Source organism: Oncorhynchus masou, chromosome 9 (genome assembly GCF_036934945.1).
Source record: "Oncorhynchus masou masou isolate Uvic2021 chromosome 9, UVic_Omas_1.1, whole genome shotgun sequence".
Classification (NCBI taxonomy): Eukaryota; Metazoa; Chordata; class Actinopteri; order Salmoniformes; family Salmonidae; genus Oncorhynchus; species Oncorhynchus masou.
The window spans coordinates 68810846-68823791 of record NC_088220.1 but is presented as its reverse complement, the minus strand read 5'-3'; the positions used below and the strand labels follow the sequence as shown (position 1 = coordinate 68823791).

Genomic DNA, 12946 nt, shown 5'->3' with positions numbered 1-12946 from the left:
CTTATAATTCACTGTATCACAATTCCAGTGGGTCAGAAGTTCACATACACTAAGTTGACTGTGCCTGTAACTTCTCTAGGGTAGGGGGCAGCATTCGGAATTTTGGATGAAAAGCGTACCCAAATTAAACTGCCTGCTACTCAGGCCCAGAAGATAGGATATGCATATAGAAAACACTCTAAAGTTTCCAATTGCTCTGCAATTTCACTGGATGCTAGCGTCCCACATACCCTATTAAACAGCTTGGAAAATTCCAGAAAATTATGTCAAGCCTTCAGAAGCTTCTGACAGGCTAAGTCACATCATTTCAGTCAATTGGAGGTGTACCTGTGGATGTATTTCAAGGCCTACCTACAAACTCAGTGCCTCTTTGCTTGACATCATGGAAAATCAAAAGAAAAGACCTCAGAAAAAAATGTAGACCTCCACATGTCTGGTTCATCCTTGGGAGCAATTTCCAAACGCCTGAAGGTAACACGTTCATCTGTACAAACAATAGTACACAAGTATAAACACCATGGGACCACGCAGCCGTCATACCGCTCAGGAAGGAGATGCATTCTGACTCCTAGAGATGAACGTACTTTGGTACGAAAAGTGCAAATAAACCCCAGAACAACAGCAAATTACCTTGTGAAGATGCTGGAGGAAACAGGTACAGAAGTATCTATATCCACAGTAAAACGTGTCCTAAATCGGCATAACCTGAAAGGCCGCTCAGCGAGGAAGAAGCCACTGCTCCAAAACCGCCATAAAAAAGCCTGACTATGGTTTGCAACTGCACATGGGGACAAAGATCGTACTTTTTGGTTTCATCAGTCCCCTGGTCTGATGAAACAAAAATAGAACTGTTTGACCATAATGACCATCGTTATGTTTGGAGGAAAAAGGGGGAGGCTTGCAAGCCGAAGAACACCATCCCAACCGTGAAGCACGGGGGTGGCAGCATCATGTTGTGGGGGTGCTTTGCTGCAGGAGGGACTGGTGCACTTCAGAAAATAGATGGCATCATGAGGCATGAAAAGTATGTGGATATATTGAAGCAACATCTCAAGACATCAGTCAGGAAGTTAAAGCTTGCTCACAAATGGGTCTTCCAAATGAAAATGACCCCAAGCATATCAATCACAAAGCCTTGACCTCAATCCTATAGAAAATGTGTGGGAAGAACTGAAAAAGTGTGTACAAGCAAGAAGGCCTACAAATCTGACTCAGTTACACCAGCTCTGTCAGGAGGAATGGGCCAAAATTCACCCAATTTATTGTGGAAAGCTTGTGGAAGGCTACCCGAAACGTTTGACCCAAGTTAAACAATTTAAAGGCCATGCTACCAAATACTAATTGAGTGCATGTAAACTTCTGACCCACTGCGAATGTGATGAAAGAAATAGAAGCTGAAATAAATCACTCTCTACTATTATTCTGACATTTCACATTCTTAAAATAAAGTGGTAATCCTAATTGACCTAAAACAGGGAATTTTTACTAGGATTAACCTCTCTGGCCAACATCCAGTGAGATTGCAGAGAGCCAAATTCAAATACAGAAATACTCATTATAAATATTCAGAAAAGATACAAGTATTTTACATTGGTTTAAAGATTAACTACTTGTGAATCCAACCATGGTGTCAGATTTCAAAAATGCCTTACGGCGAAAGCATACCTTACAATTATTTGAGAACATAGCCCAGCTGACAAATCATTACAAACAGTAACCAGCCAATTAGAAGAGTTACACAAGTCAGAAATAGAGATAAAATTAATCACTTACCTTTAATGATCTTCATATGTTTGCACTCAGAAGACATTCATTTATTCAATAAATGTTCCTTTTGTTCAATAAAGTCTCTCTTTATATCCGAAAACCTCTGTTTGCGCGTTTTCTTCAGTAATCCAAAGGCTCAAATGCAGTCACAACAGGCAGACAAAAAAATCCAAACTGTGTCCGTAAAGTTCATAGAAACATGTCAAACGATGTTTATTTTCAATCCTCAGGTTGTTTTTAGCCTAAACAATCGATAGTATTTCAACCGGACAATAACATCATCAATATAAAAGGTAAACAAGAAAGGGACTCTCTCTGGTCGCGTGCATGAAAAAGCTATGTGAAACGGCAGCGTCCACTCATTCAGACTGCTCTTACTCCCTCATTTTTTAGAATACAAGCCTGAAACAATTTCTAAAGACTGTTGATATCTAGTGGAATGCATAGGAACTGCAATTTGAGTCCTAAGTCAATGGATACTGTAATGGCATTGAATAGAAAAATAAAAAAATTAAATGTCCTACTTCCTGAATGGATTTTTTTCAGGTTTTCGGCTGCCAAATCAGTTCTGTTATACTCACAGACATTATTTTTAACAGTTTTGGAAACTTTAGAGTGTTTTCTATCCAAATCTACTAATTATATGCATATCATATCTTCCGAGCCTGAGTAGAAGGCAGTTTAATTTGGGCATGCTTTTCATCCAAAATTTCAAATTCTGCCCCCTTACCCTAGAGAAGTTAAATGACAGGAATTGTGAAAAACTGAGTTTAAATGTATTTGGCTAAGGTGTATGTAAACTTCCAACTATAAATGTACCACAAATCCCTGAGGGGCCTTATTGTTATTATAAACTGTACCAATGTAATTAGAGGAGTAAAAATAAATGTTTTGACATACCGCTGGTATACGGTCTGATATACCACGGTTGTCAGCCATCTGCATTCAGGGCTTGAACCTCCCAGTTTATAACATGAGACATGTGATGACCTGATCTTTACCCTTTGCCCGAGGTTTCGGTTTCAGTCCCCATGGTCCTATAGGACGTCTGTGTTCTTCCTACCACAGGTGTGAGTGCCTAATCTCGGGTTCAGCCAAAAGAAGTCCCTGGCTGAGCTGTTGCAAATAAATTTGAGAGGAAAGTGGTAGACCGGCTAGCCAGGGCCTGCCTTGGAATGGGCACCTAAATCTTTCATCAATGCTGAGGAAGCTGGCCATCAATCAAGTGCAAAGCGCGCTGAAAATGGCTTACTTAACTTTTCCTGAAAATTAAACAGCCATTCTCATCTAAATCAAATGGGAAAGTATACTCCCAGCTGCTCTTTGGAGTGATTAAGTCATTATGCAGCATTAAAGTGGACAGTGCGCTGGTCTCGTGTTAAGCAAAGCGAAGAGTGTAAATCTACATGGGCTGACTTAACAATAGGTGGAAATGAGGAGGTCTTGCATCCCCCCATCCATTAGGCACATTTAGAGATGGATTATCTTTGATTACATGTCAACTTGCCCATATTCTAGGCAGCATAAGCCTACTATAGGGAAATTATCATTCTTATAATAAATTGAAAATTCTCTCTGTAAAATGCCTATATTGGGGGGAGAAGTATTTTGTCACTTTGTCCTGGTAATATGAAATTCAGAGCATCAGCACAACATCTGCCCAGACTTGGTTGGAAAACAAAGTCCTGTTTGAATCTGTCACTCTCTGTGAATTATAGCCATTGGACCAATATGCTGTGGCATTTTACTGTGCTCCAAGGGTACTCTATAGGCCCAAGTTGTTTTCTTCCATTTACCTTCATGGCTTCTGGAGATAGAGAAGGATATAAACACAATGGAGGCATCTGAGATGTACAGTTGGAAGTTTACATACACTTAGGTTGGAGTCATTAAAACTTGTTTTTCAACCGCTCCACAAATTTCTTGTTAATAAACTATAGTTTTGGCAAGTCGGTTAGGACATCTACTTTGTGCATGACACAAGTCATTTTTCCAACAATTAATTACAGACAGATTATTTCACTGTATTACAATTCCAGTGGGTCTGAAGTTTACATACACTAAGTTGACTGTGCCTTTAATTATACAGCTTGGAAAATTCCAGAAATTATGTCATGGCTTTAGAAGCTTCTGATTGGCTAATTGACATCATTTGAGTCAATTGGAGGGTGTACCTGTGGATGTATTTCAAGGCCTACCTTCACACATTACTGTGCAGCCGTATTCATCGACCTGGCCAAGGCTTTCGACTCTTGTCAATCACCACATTCTAATCGGCAGACTGAACAGCCTTGGTTTCTCAAATGTCTGCCTTGCCTGGTTCACCAACTACTTCCCTGACGGAGTTCAGTGTGTCAAATCGGGGGGCCTGTTGTCCGGACCTCTGGCAGTCTCTATGGGGGTGCCACAGGGTTCAATTCTCGGGCCGACTCTCTTCTCTGTATACATCAATGATGTCGCTCTTGCTGCTGGTGATTCTCTGATCCACCTCTACGCAGATGACACCATTCTGTATGCTTCTGGCCCTTCCTTGGACACTGTGTTAACTAACCTCCAGACGAGCTGCAATGCTATACAACTCTCCTTCCCTGGCCTCCAATTGCTCTTAAAGGCAAGTAAAACTAAATGCATGCTCTTCAACCGATCGCTGTCCACACCTGCCCGCCCGCCCAGCATCATTACTCTGGTCGGTTCTGACTTAGAATATGTGGACAACTACAAATACCTAGGTGTCTGGTTAGACTGTAAACTCTCCTTCCAGACTCACATTAAGCATCTCCAATCCAACATCAAATCTAGAATCGGCTTCCTATTTTGCAACAAAGCATCCTTCACTCCTGCTGCCAAACATACCCTCGTAAAACTGACCAACCTACCGATCCTCGACTTCGGCGATGTCATTTACAAAATAGCCACCAACACTCTACTCAACTAATTGGATGCAGTCTATCACAGTGCCATCCGTTTTGTCACCAAAGCCCCATATACTACCCACCACTGCTACCTGTACGCTCTCGTTGGCTGGCCCACGCTTCACACTCGTCGCCAAACCCACTGGCTTCAGGTCATCTACAAGTCTCTGATAGGTAAGGCCCCGCCTTATCTCAGCTCACTGGTCATCATAGCAGCACCCACCCGTAGCACGCGCTAAAGCAGGTATATCTCTCTAGTCACCCCCAAAGCCAATTCCTCCTTTGGCCGCCTTTCCTTACAGTTCTCTGCTGCCAATGACTGGAATGAATGGCAAAAATCACTGAAGCTGGAGACTCTTACCTCCCTCACTGGCTTAAAGCACCAGCTGTCTGAGCAGCTCACAGATCACTGCACTTATACATAGCCCATCTGTAAATAGCCCATCGAACTACCTCATCCCCATACTGTTTTTATTTATTTATCTTGCTCCTTTGCACCCCTGTATCTCTACTTGCACATTCATATTCTGCACATAAATCACTGTCTAATTGGTATATTGTAATTACTTCACCACCATGGCCTATTTATTGCCTTACCTCCCTTTTCTTACCTCATTTGCACACACTGTATATAGATTTTCTTCAACTGTATTACTGACTGTATGTTTTGTTTATTCCATTCCATTACTCTGTGTTGTTGTATGTGTCGAACTGCTTTGCTTAATTCTTGGCCAGGTTGCAGTTGTAAACTTGCCTACCTGGCTAAATAAAGGTGAAATAAAAACATAACAACTCAGTGCCTCTTTGCTTGACATCATGGGAAAATCAAAAGAAATCAGCCAAGACCTCAGAAAGAAAATTGTAGACTTCCACATGTCTGGTTCATCCTTGGGAGCAATTTCCAAACGCCGGAAGGTACCAAGTTCATCTGTACAAACAATAGTACGCAAGTATAAACAGCAAAGGACCTTGTGAAGATGCTGGAGGAAACAGGTACAAAAGTATCTATATTCACAGTAAAACGAGTCCTATATCGACATAACCTGAAAGGCAGCTCAGCAAGGAAGAAGCCACTGCTCCAAAACCGCTATAAAATAGCCAGATTATGGTTTGCAACTGCACATGGGGAGAAAGGTTGTACTTTTTGAAGAAATGTCCTCTGGTCTGATGAAACAAAAAAAGAACTGTTTGGCCATAATGACCATCGTTATGTTTGGAGGAATAAGGGGGACGCTTGCAAGCCAAAGAACACCATCCCAACCGTGAAGCAAGGGAGTGGCAGAATCATGTTGTGGGGGTGCTTTGCTGCAGGAGGGACTGGTGCACTTCACAAAATAGATGGCATCATGAGGCATGAAAAATATGTGGATATATTGAAGCAACATCTCAAGACATCAGTCAAGAAGTTAAAGCTTGGTCACAAATGGGTCTTCCAAATGCACAGTGACCCCAAGCATACTTCCAAAGTTGTGGCAAAATGGCATAAGGACAACAAAGTCAAGGTATTGGAGTGGCCATTACAAAGCCTTGACCTCAATCCTATAGAAAATGTGTGGGCAGAACTGAAAAACCGTGTGCGAGCAAGGAGTTCTACAAACCTGACTTAGTTACACCAGCTCTGTCAAGAGGAATGGGACAAAATTCACCCAACTTATTGTGGAAAGCTTGTGGAAGGACACCCGAAACGTTTGACCCAGGTTTAAAAAATGTAAAGGCAATGCTACCAAATACTAATTGAGTGTACGTAAACTTCTGACCCACTGGGAATGTGATGAAAGAAATAAACTCTGAAATAAATCATTCTCTCTAAAATTATTCTGACATTTCACATTCTTAAAATAAAGAGGTGATTCTAACTGACCTAAAACAGGGAATTTTTTACTAGGATTTAATTTCAGGAATTGTGAAAAACTGAGTATAAATGTATTTGGCTAAGGTGTATGTAAACTTACGACTTCAACTGTATGTACAGTAAACAGAAGGTAAATAGAACTTGGTGTGCTTCTGTTCCTTCTATTTACTGTAGCTCATTATATTACAGTATTTATTTGTATGGAGTGCCTAGATGACGTTATAACACAAACCCTCATGCTAGTACTGTATGTGCACCCACATGAGCACATTAATGGACACACACACACACACACACACACACACACACACAGAAAACGATGCTCGTTCTTGAATTATGGAACCTATTATTTACAGGAGTTGAATCTATTTTTCATACAGTATCTGGCCCATCTTGGTTTTCTATAGCTGTATTAATTCTGTCTTCTTCTCTGAATCCAATACAAGCACAATAGAGAACACAATGAAAAGTAGAGACTGTAGAAACCACTCAGCCAGGCTGTCCATTCTTGGTCATTTCTAAAGCAATTAAGGCTGTGTGAATCAATACTTCACAAATCCAGAATTAACATTTAATGACACCTGCAGGCGAAGTACTTTTTGGTCTGTGACAGGAACATCGATAATGACCTATTGCAGCCCCTCTATTAGAAAGTCCCTAAGACGTCATTGAAAACTGTTCCGAATCCTGGCCATTTGGTAGGAGACCAATACATTAATAAGTAGGAGTGAATGATTGGACAGACAAGGACATAATAATACCTCCTCTGTGGCTCTCCAACTGACTAGAGACTACATCAAAATGATGCCCTGGTGAAGTGACTTGGAAAATATGGTATTATTATTCGTATCCCAGAAATACCAAATGGGAGCCAATGGGATGGGAGCAGATGGGGGCCAACGGGAAAGGTCTGAGGAAGGCTCGATTACGAACATGGAACGTTGCCACTTTAGTAACCCTCCAATCGGCAACAGGAGTCTATAGTAACCCTCCAATAGGCAACAGGAGTCTACAGTAACTCTCCAAAAGGCAACAGGAGTGTCTGCCATAATGGCTTCATCTACCCTGTCCTTGCAGATACGTAAGAATTAGTCATTGAGGGAGGGGAGGGAAGGGTGCTGTTCCATTTAGGATATAAATCAAAGTTTACTGGTCATGTAATGTTTGTTATTAGCTCCTACCAATGCAGTAAAATGTCAAACAGGTCCGCAATAATCAATAAAAACAACAAAAACACAGAAAGATCAACAAGAAATGTCGAAACATATCTAATTATCAACCCAAATAATACTGTAACAGTAATACAAATGCAATCTATAAGTACGTACGCAGGATTAATCTACACAAGATATACTAGGAATGATATGTACACAGTAGATATATTAGTAAGCTATGTCAAGAATCCAGTATATAAATAAATATGTAGTGTGTATAAACAGTGTAACTAAAATGCAATGAACAGTAGTAGAAATATTAGAATGAGCTATGTTGAGAGCACACTACATAATAACACAGTACAAAACGGATAGAATTGTATGAAATTTGCTTCCGGGCCTAAATCCAAAATATAAATAATATACATGTTGAGAATGATTTGTATAGACAGTATGGACAGTATGTGAATAGAAAAGGTGTGTATAGCAGTAGTTACATAGGATGAGTCATGACGAGAATACAGTATATACTGTACATTCAAAGTGGGTAAAACAGCATGTAAAAAATGTGATTGACCAGTGGTGTACATGACTATGTACATAGGGCAGCGGTCTCCAAGGTATAGGGTAGAGTACCGGGTTTTAGTCAGCTAGTGACAGGGTCTGAGGTCCAGGGCAGGGTACTGGGCGGAGGCCGGCTAGTGATGACTGTTTAACAGTCTGATGCCAGTGGCATGTATTCATGGATGCAAAGGGAAGCCAGGCTTCCCCCAAAAAATGTGCAAAAAAAAAATACAAAACTGAGCAAGCTCAACTGTGAATGGTCCTGGCACACCAAAAAAAAGTGAGTTTTGATTTGACGTCACTCCTATCAAATCCTATTGAAAGCGTACTTCATTGACAGAAAAACATGAATTGTTGCATCTGGTTGTTGTTGTTGTCCTCTGGTGGCTAGCCAGCCAGCTAGCCAAAATTGTCCCTTTCCTAAATTAGCCATGGATGGAGATAGGTATTTGGACTTGTGGTTTTATGTAAATCTCCGTACCTGCCAATGATTATAACGGCAATTCTGATCCAACCATTAATTCATACATTGTTGTGCCCCTGGCCTGAGAGGATGGAAGTTCAATATGTGGCTAGATGTAGAGCCAGAAGGCTAATGTTAACTAGCTAATGTTGCCCATGAATGGAAGTTAGGCTAGCGAGCAAGCATTTTAGCCAGGTATCCAAGGACAACAAAAAAATAAAAGCGTGTACTGTATGACAGAGTGATAGACCGTTTTGTCAACATGAAAGAGAGGAGGATGGCATTGCTGTTTCTCAAGTATATTGAGTTAAGATCTTTTTCTACTTGCATGAACGTGCACACACACACGCACAGAAATCAGAACCATCCATGGACAGCCACAACATATTTAGCTTACGTTGATAGGACTAAATCGTTTTTGGTATCTTTTAGTTATCACTGTATACGACTAAGTAGAGGTAATTTGATGATGTTGAAATGTGCTGGAATAGTGGAGGTGGCTCCTGTTTTCTTTAAGACTTGTGGTAACTCTCTGTGGTTCTAAATCAATAGTTGCTTATTTGTCCGAAACATAATGTCGGAAACATAACCTTGCTTGACCATGCTGTAGATCATGCTGTAGGTCATGTAACTGTCTGTTACTGTACATGCAATATGCTTTGTGGACTTCACTGGACAGAGGTTGATATTCGGTTTTGTGATTAAACAAAGGTGTGGTTGAATTTATTCTGCCACTGTGTCTTCTCATTGTCTCGGCCTTTAGGCTTATCTATCACGGTCAAAAGGCAGATGAATTAACAGGTTATAGAGCAAACAATGCAATTTTCACAACACATAGGTTCAGGGCAGGGTACTGACCAGAGGCCGGCTAGTGGTGATTGTTGATTGATAACAGTCTTGTGGTATATTGTGACATCCATGTCTCCGGTCTATATGAGAGTGTAAAAGGGGTGAGAGATGAGAACGATATGTAAGACTACTATTTAGTCTGCCTGATATTGATCTGGGAATACTATTTAGTCTGCCTGGTATTGAGCTGGGACTACTATTTAGTCTGCCTGGTATTGAGCTTGGACTACTATTTAGTCTGCCTGGTATTGAGCTTGGACTACTATTTAGTCTGCCTGGTATTGAGCTGGGACTACTATTTAGTCTACCTGGTATTGAGCTGGGACTACCATTTAGTCTACCTGGTATTAAACTGGGACTACCATTTAGTCTTCATGGTATTGAGCTCAGAAATTTGCATTGAGAGACATGCCGAGATTAGACTCCAGAGTTTTCACGTTTCTCATATCAACAGATGGGAATTTGGGAATGTTCTGACATGATTTTTCTAAAGATTTCTTGATGATTAAGACCATAGCTTCATCATATTCAATTAAGATTTATAACATAAGACTGTAGAGAGAAGATGAAGGCTGACAAGGACACATCTGTTTTCTAGTTGTCTTTGAAAAAGAAAAAATGGAGTGAAATGTTGACAACTTGTTGTGTTGCACAATGTCCAGATTCTGTTAATCTTATTCTGGTCCATCACAATGTGTTGAGCTGTGGAAAGGGAAGGTGTTCTTGCAGCTCTCCCATTGAGAAACATATACCCTACATCACTGTGTTTTGTGAGCATGGATTCAGTGACAATAGCAGCAAGCATGGATCTTTTTTTTCTTCTTCAATACATTGAAGTATTATCCATCAGTTCCACTTCTAGTCAGTCCATTCAAAATAGTGTTCATGATTGTCATCCTTCCATCTGATTTGTCTGAATTCTCAGAAGACATTCTTCAATTTGAGGAGAGATTGTTTAGAAATCTTATGCACATCGAGCATATATACCCCTAAGCATATACACCCCCTACCATATAAACCCCCAACCAAGAATACACACACACCCTACCAAGCATATACACACCCCTACCAAGCACATACACTCCCTACCAAACATATACACCCCCTACCAAGCATATACACACCCTACCATATACACTCCCTACCATAAACACTCCCTATCAAGCATATACACACTAGAGATCGACCGATTAATCGGAATGGCCGATTAATTAGGGCCGATTTCAAGATTTCATAACAATCGGAAATCGGTATTTTTGGAAGCCGATTTGCCAATAAAAAAAATAAAAAATATTATACCTTTATTTAACTAGGCAAGTGAGTTAAGAACACATTCTTATTTTCAATGACGGCCTAGGAACGGTGGGTTAACTGCCTCGTTCAGGGGCAGAACGACAGATTTTCACCTTGTCAAGCATATAGGCCCACTACCAAGCATATAGACCCACTACCAAGCATATACACACCCTACCAAGAAAATACACTCCCTATCAAGCATGTACACTCCCTATCAAGCATATACACAACCTACCATATACACACCCTACCAAGAAAATACACTCCCTACCATATACACACCCCCTACCATATACACCTTCTACCAAGCATATACACACCCTACCATATACAATCCCTACCTTATACACTCCCTATCAAGCATATACACCCCCTACCAAGCATATACACACCCTACCATACACACACCCTACCAAGAAAATACACTCCCTATTATATACACACCCTACCATGCATACACACCCCCTACCATATACACTCCATATCAAGCATATACACTCCCTACCATATACACCCCCAACCAAGCACATACACCCCCCACCAAGCACATACACGCCCCACCAAGCACATACACCACCTACCAAGCACATGCACCCCCTACCAAGCACATACACGCCCCACCAGGCACATACACGCCCAACCAATCACATAGACTCCCTACAAGGCACATGCACCCTCTACCAAGCATATACACCCTCTACCAAGCACATACACCCTCTACCAAGCACATACACCCTCTACAAGGCATATATACCCTCTACCAAGTATATACACCCTCTACCAAGCACATACACCCTCTACAAAGCATATATACCCTCTACCAAGTATATACACCCTCTACCAAGCATATACACACCCTACCATATACACTCCCTATCAAGCATATACACTCCCTATCAAGCATATACATTCCCTACCATATGCACTCTCTACCAAGCATATACACCCCCTACCAAGCATATACACCCCCTACCAAGCATATACAAACCCTTCCAAACATATATACCTCCTACCATATACACTCGCTATTAAGCATATACACTCCCTACCATATACACACCCCCTACCAAGCATTTACACCCCCTACCAAGCACACACTCTACCATTTACACTCCCTACCATATACACTCCCTACCAAGGACACTCCCTACCATATACACTCCCTATCAAGCATATACACTCCCTACCAAGCATATACACACCCGACCATATACTCGCCCTATCAAGCATATACACTCCCGACCAAGCAAATACCCTCCCTACCAAATTACCAGGTCAGAGGCAATTTGCATTCATACGATGCCTTAATAAGACTGGGCCCCTGCTGTTCTCTCTAAAAATAAAATAAACATCTTTGCAGTTCATTTGATCTTCCATCACAAACGTCTAAAAATATACACCCAGTCGCATCTGCAGCCGACCAATATTTGAGCTGCAGCCGACACAGACAACCTGGCTCAGTTTAGCGTTCCATGGCATTCATTCATTCATTTGTCATTCATTCATTCCGATGATTTTGGATGAGATAGGATGCTAATTGTTTCATAACATCACCATCTCCATCCACAGCACCAGACTCTTATCAAGTGACAAGGCTGTATGTGTTTCTCCCAGTCTCCACATCTTAGGGAGAAATGGAAACAACCTGTCACTGCCACATATACCTCCTGTAAACAGGACCCACTGGGCACAGACATCAGTTCAATGTTTAGTTTTGATTTACATTTGATTGAGTTGTCAAGTAACCTGAATTCAACATGAAATCAATAAAAAAATGTCACCATGTCATTGGATTTAGGTTAAAATGCCCTTTTGTTGATGACTTTTTACAAATCCAATACGTTTACCATGTTGACTCAATGTCATCACATCGATTTTTTGGGTTGAAATGACATGGAAACAACGTTCATTCAACCAATTTTTGCCAAGTGGAGAATGACGTTGATTGGAGTTCTGTACTATAGTCCTCTGCTGCGCCTGCTCTTGAACAGTAGTTCTGTGATGGTTGAGACAGGGATATTACATTGTGGATGCACATGCAGCTGAGGTGGATTGATTGGCAACCTTTTCAGTACAGTTATTGATGCCT

The 12946-nt window shown here is 41.0% G+C and overlaps 1 protein-coding gene across 7 annotated transcripts in view; it reads left to right on the top strand.

Annotated features, from left to right (window-relative positions):
* The window catches only part of LOC135546552 (galactosylgalactosylxylosylprotein 3-beta-glucuronosyltransferase 1), a 113290-nt gene that overhangs the window by 86317 nt on the left and 14027 nt on the right, over nucleotides 1–12946 (top strand). The gene's annotated exons all lie outside the window — the stretch shown is intronic.